Source organism: Varroa destructor, unplaced genomic scaffold (assembly GCF_002443255.2).
Source record: "Varroa destructor unplaced genomic scaffold, Vdes_3.0 BEIS01000001.1, whole genome shotgun sequence".
Lineage (NCBI taxonomy): Eukaryota > Metazoa > Arthropoda > Arachnida > Mesostigmata > Varroidae > Varroa > Varroa destructor.
The window spans coordinates 28,344,781-28,350,780 of record NW_019211454.1 but is presented as its reverse complement, the minus strand read 5'-3'; positions in this window follow the sequence as shown (position 1 = coordinate 28,350,780).

Below are 6,000 nucleotides of genomic sequence, written 5' to 3'. Positions count from 1 at the left end.
AAATATAATTAGTATCGTTCCGTATCACAGGCCAATTACACTTCATTGTGTATAGTTAGCTATAGGTACCCAGAGGCAGCATTACTGGTTGTTTTAGACTTTTGTTTCAGTCGTGATTCCATATATCTAAACCTATTTGGCATCAGTCAGAGTTATGCCCTCTCATAACTAGCCACTCTTACTGCTCGATTTCAGATTTGTTGCCCCGTTTACCTAGCTCTGAGTTTAGTCTTATTTTATGCTATAACAAAGATGTAATGCATATGTTCTAATGCTTTGTCCATCTAATCCTTTTGTTTATCCAATACAAGACACTTGCGTATGAAGTTAGCCGGACACGAGCGGAAAATGACTAACTTAAAAACATATCACAGCGGATCCTTGAGATCACGAAACTGGCAAAATTAAAAACTGATATTTTTATGCTCGTAGAATTTCTCGTTAAAGTTAATGGTGTAAGAGCTGAAAACGTCTACTATTATCTATTTTAGGTTTCGAGGTGTTCTAAGATGTTCGAGAAACGTTCTAAGCTACGCAAATGCATTTAATCATCTAAAAATTTACTTTCATATATATTTATATTCTACTTTCTGAATTAATAGATAATAGCTTCCGCCCAAAATATAATTTGTGTGAAAAAGGAAAGTTATGCTAAACTTTGCTACCCAATCAAGGATTCCACTTCGAAGCGAGATCAAACGTACTAAGTATACCATGTGGATAACGAAGATCTAATGAGATTAAAGGAAATAAAGTTTCTTTACGTCAAACGCTCAACGAAAACAGTAGATTAGGTAGAAAACGTACATACCGCTCTTGATATAACGAATGAATGTTTGTGGCCCCCGGCAGGGGGGCAGAGGGGACGCTCACAGCCAGTGAAACTTTTTAATTGATTGGCTAAAGGATGATAGTTTTCGAAGACAGAAATAAGAGCGACACTACGCGGGTAGCTGGAAAACGACTCCGCATGTAGGCCTTATACTTGTTTCAGTTGTTATTGTTAGCGACTATGTCCGTGGCAGAGTTAACTCACCTATAGTTGGCTACTTGCAATTTCTAGCTTAAAAACGATAGCTGCCCTCAAGGACATCGTAGCCCAGTAGGCAAAATTATTGCATCAAAAGATATTAGAAAGGCAGGCAAGCCAAAAGAGGAAGTTTTATTTATTATCGTTCGCTTGACAGGTACGTTAGCTAAGTACGTGTGTAGGTTATGGTGAAATCCGAAAGCTATGCGTATAGCTGATAATTTCCGTTTCATTTAGGCGCGTACGGCTGTTAACAGAAGTGCAGCAAGGTCCCACTAAGTTACTCGATGCAACTACAAAGTGCAAACTGCTCCACAAAATAAGTTGCCTGATATGTAATATTAGTAGAAGGAAACCAATGAATTCCGGCTTAGTGATATTTACATAATCGTCTATCTCTAGGCCGGATTTATTTTTACTTACATGCCCGCTGAGTCATTTACAAAATAATTGGGTGGACCGCATCGGGTCGGACGCCTTGTAAACAGCAGGTACCAAGGATTCTGTTGCACACCAGTTTAAGCTTACTTTCAAAATACACACATACAAGCCAAGCATCGTTCTATCCAGCCGGCGCAGACCGTCATCTGTTCTACTGGTTTCGAAAATGATATATTAGATATTCGGGGACCGGCAAAATCAAGAGATTATTTTTCGCTACGGTGCGGACCTAGCTAGTTTTGCAAGTAAAGTCACTACGTTATCTAAGTATCTAAACATTATAATTTGGTGCCATTTATATTTGTGCTCGAAGTAAATAAATATGGCACCTAGTGATAATAAGCTCTTCAGTCGAATGACACAATAAGCGCCCGAAAAAATGGCGCCAGGTTCATTTCTATGCATGTTGCTTTTACGTAAAATATTTTATCCTGTTTTCATGAAAACGAAACTGCCAGGACAAAAGCGCGGCTCAGATCTACTAGCACTTCCAGGTCAAAGGAAGCTACGTTACACTAATGTTTACGCTTGAAGATAAAAGTCGTAATGGTCTCTGAAACTGTTCCAACCTTCCTGCACAGACATGATTATACAGGGTGATCATAGTAAAGGTATACTAAGATTTATCATAACGTAGAACTAAAAGTACATATTTGCAGTTATATTATAGTATAAAGGTGATATATAATCGTTGTTGATCTAACCAGCTTTGACTCTGTATCGTGTGTCTATGGATCCTCTTGGAAAGGTAACGCAAACTACTTAAATGGTTTAACTACCTTGGCGCGCAAGCTCAGCGGACGAGTACTTCATGTAGCTCTTTATTTTTAAACGGACCTCTTTGAAAGTCAAAAACCGCTCGCTTTAGCGAAATCAGCCGATCTATAGAATAACATGTGTGAGCGGTACAGGCAGGGGTGTGGATAACGGCAAAAATTTTAGAAGCGGACTAAAAACTTAAAAATTCAGTGCTTAGTATATTTTGTATAATGCTTATATTTTTAGTTTGGCATGTTTATATTTTCAAGCGTTACAGCCATCAAAAGTGTGTCATGCGAAACAGGCGCTCGGCCTGACTAAATCTACAGTTGTTTTAAAAATACATAGCGAGAAAAAGTCGTTTTCAGGTCGTTTAATTGAAAACCTAATTTCTACTAGTAAATCAGCGGTTTCATGCTATTGGAGCTGTGTTTTCTTGAACTGCTGAAAAACCAGATTATTTATGGCTTGCGTCTTAGCATTCGGCCGCGTTATTCCCATATGTTTTCAAACGTAACGTACGGCCTACTCTGCGTTTAGACATAAACCGCCCACGTATTGATGTGAAGTTATTTCTGGGTGCAAAGCTAAACATTGACAGCGATTTCGGCCTCGCCTCAAAAGTTCAATTGCCTTCTCACGCACTTGCCAAGTTGTAAGCTGCTGAACCGCTTGGAACTGCGGAACTTTTTGAAGCTAAAAGAAGACGATCATTGACCCCGAATCCTTCTATTGATGGATACAAATTCGGGACAGATATGCAACTGAGGTTAACTGATTTCTCAGAATGATGCCTTATTTTCTAGTTAAAATTGCCGTGTCGTACACACTACTCTGCTTAGCCGACAAGTTACTGGACCCGTTTGTTTCAGCACTATGTATATATATGTCAATGCTTTACCATCTGCAGATAAATCGCTCTTCAAAAAATCGTGACTTTTACAATACAATGGTCGTGAAACAGAGAATAGAACTAACATTTTGACATGCTCGACAGAAATGAAGAGATAATATACTGTAGATAAGCAATACCAAAAGTCGCCTACGATATTACCCAAATAAGCCCAAGTTTTGACTAAGTAATTGCTTAGGATGGCGAAATATTTAGAGAAAAAAAAAAAGTAGTTAAAATGAAAAACGTCACTGTACATCGTTACATATAATGTCCGTTGTCTGCCTACTGCTCCGCTTCTTTTCTTAATATCTGGCGAAACAAAATGGCGAAAAAAGCAAAAAAAATAATTTTCTGTTTTTTGTAACTCGGATAAACAAATAAGGGACGTTTATTGTATCAAGAATGCTTTCATTTAGGGTGTGGGCATGTTGCAAAACTCGAACAAAATAACCCAAAGACGAGATTAGATAGTCATAACGATAGCCATGCCTTAGAACGTCTGTCGTGTCCAACCGTTTAGTAGATCGGCCTGCGGCCGTACGAATCGCAAATGGACCAGTGTTCAAACAGGCCTATCGTGGCAAGAATAAATTTCCACTCGTTAATAACCGTAGCGATTAACCAAATTCTGGAAGTGTACATAGTGCTATCGAATTGAAAATGATCCTATTTGCGATTTTTACTCTACTTTGGGGTTTAACGCGTCAATCAGTATAGAAATGAGCTTAAGCTAGTGCGTATTTTGTGCAACGACTCGACAAAACTCGGCCAGTGCCTCGTTGGCAACGAAACATAGGGACTCACAGTATCCGTTCAAAATATTATATAGGCAATGCTTTTTTTGCCGACATGGAATGATATGATGAGGAACTGAAGGCTTGAGATAAGAGACACGTGTTGTCGACCCTTCTCAAAAAATATCGGCTGTACGATGCGAAAATATTTTCTTCTATTTTTTATGTTAAATTATTGTTCCTCAATAGTTATTTAGGTCCTCGTTAAGCAAATAATAACAGTACACTAGGATAAAATCGATATTTCTCAGAACGGTTCAGCCGCGATGAACGTCAGATATCGAACTGCTTGGATTTATTTAAGCTAGAATCATACCTCAGCCAACAGCATGCCCACACAGGTAATGAGGATTAGGAGACCGTAGTCATTATGATGATCAAAGGCATAACAGAAGATTTACCAAATAGGTCGTAGCATGATTCTTTTTCTTTTTTCTATTATTATGGAGAAAAGTCGTTCAATCTTTTCTGTTAGGAGCAGGAAATTATGACGATGTTAACATCTGTACGCTTTCATAGTTGTCTCGCTCGCATGGCTTTCATGTTAGCGCTTAAAGGGTCAGAACTCATAGCGACATCTTCAAAATTACGATAATGAATTCAACACGAGACGCATAAAAGCCTTCACAGATTCATCATCCTTTGTGAGAACGCGCGAACTATCATTGCGAAAGACAAGCCTTTATAAAAATTTAGGACACAGAATATCCACGATGTCTGTCTGCTATAGGGGATGACATTAGGTATGCACTGTACAACAAAAGATGTACGGACCAGACATCCAACACCAAAATCTATTTTTACTGCAAATATTTTACAGATAATTAGTGTTAAGGACTCCCTGTGCAGGGGCTTTGCTGCTTAGACCATATTTTTTACTGAAAAAATTCGCACCGACTATATTCACAGCAGAATTATATAACAATGCAAAGAGGAGCATGTTCTCTCAGCTACTTATTGCCTTGCAAAGGGGGTCTCTCAAACCCAGTTTCTTCTGCCTTTACAAATGATCTTCTGTTATCGTCATTCAAGCAGACTTTCCGATACACGCATATAACCTAACTTTCGCGATTCACAGCTTCTTTCACATAATCGGATCTCTTTAAAATTGAAACCCGCCGAGTAATTTTTCACTATAGGCTTAGACCGATTTTTCTCGATCTGGCAGAGTGTCGTCCTGGTTCAGTGAATTGATCTAATGCGGGTTGAGCGAGAAAAATCTGTACACTGACACGCAAAGTGAAGAACAGTGCGAGCGTCTGCGGCGGAGCAGGCTATCTTGTGTTTACCTAAACATATAAATGGAGTAAATAAAAACACAAACAGAAACGACGTTTTCAAACTGTGATCGGTTATGCCCTATTAGCTTTCATGTTTATCTGATGGCGCGCCCAGTTGTACACTGCCGAAGAGGTCGCAACAGCCTCTATTCAAACTGGACTGTATTGTAAAATTTTAAGTCTTTTTTTTACGGGCCTTCTTTTTTAACGGGGCTAGCAGATGCACAACATCAATGAGTCAAACTGGCGGAGACGAGCAATAGCAAAGCGATTGTAGGGCGAAATCTGCGGGATCGTAAACATATGCTCAAGCTTATTACAAGCTATTTATCTCATTAGCTTAATACAATACAAGTTGGCTGTACCAAACTACGAAGATAAACCAATCGATGGTAAAACGAGCGCAACATAAAGCATCCTAGTCTATCTAGTGTTAACACTGAGTACCCGTTTGTCTAGGCGATTGCCCGCCTAGAAGAATCACCTTGAACCCATAGTGCTGATCTGATAACAAAGTTTCTTTTGTCAATTCGGTGTCCGACAGCTGCTGACAACCGGCCCAGAAGAATCACATAGGAAAAGTTCCTATTTTTTAGCTTTAAATAATAGACACAAAACAGGAATATAGGTTTTTATATATTTTTTATATTTTTGAAAAAAAAAGTTGAAAAGTTATAAGAGCTGTCAGTCCGAAATACCAGTCGAATTAGTTAAATTAGAAAAACAACCAAAGCACGGTAAGACATTGGGATGATTACGACAATGTACCAATGAAAAGCGGGAATAACCGCAACAGGATGA